Source organism: Lupinus angustifolius, chromosome LG01 (assembly GCF_001865875.1).
Source record: "Lupinus angustifolius cultivar Tanjil chromosome LG01, LupAngTanjil_v1.0, whole genome shotgun sequence".
Lineage (NCBI taxonomy): Eukaryota > Viridiplantae > Streptophyta > Magnoliopsida > Fabales > Fabaceae > Lupinus > Lupinus angustifolius.
Genome location: NC_032009.1, coordinates 17,509,739 through 17,510,215, shown reverse-complemented (window position 1 = coordinate 17,510,215; position 477 = coordinate 17,509,739).

Here is a 477-nt window from a genome sequence, read left to right as displayed (position 1 = left end):
TCCTCTTCCTTATCCTCATCCTCTTCCTCATCCTCATCCTCTTCCTCATCCTCATCCTCTTCCTCATCCTCATCCTCTTCCTCATCCTCATCCTCTTCCTCATCCTCATCCTCTTCCTCATCCTCATCCTCTTCCTCATCCTCATCCTCTTCCTCATCCTCATCCTCTTCCTCATCCTCATCCTCTTCCTCATCCTCATCCTCTTCCTCATCCTCATCCTCTTCCTCATCCTCATCCTCTTCCTCATCCTCATCCTCTTCCTCATCCTCATCCTCTTCCTCATCCTCATCCTCTTCCTCATCCTCATCCTCTTCCTCATCCTCATCCTCCTCCTCATCCTATCCTCGTCCTCATCCTCATGCTAACATCATCCTCTTCCTTATCCTCATCCTCTTCCTCATCCTAATCCTTATCCTTTCCTTATCATCATCCTAATCCTATGCTCTTCCTTATCCTCATCCTCGTCCTCATCCTATA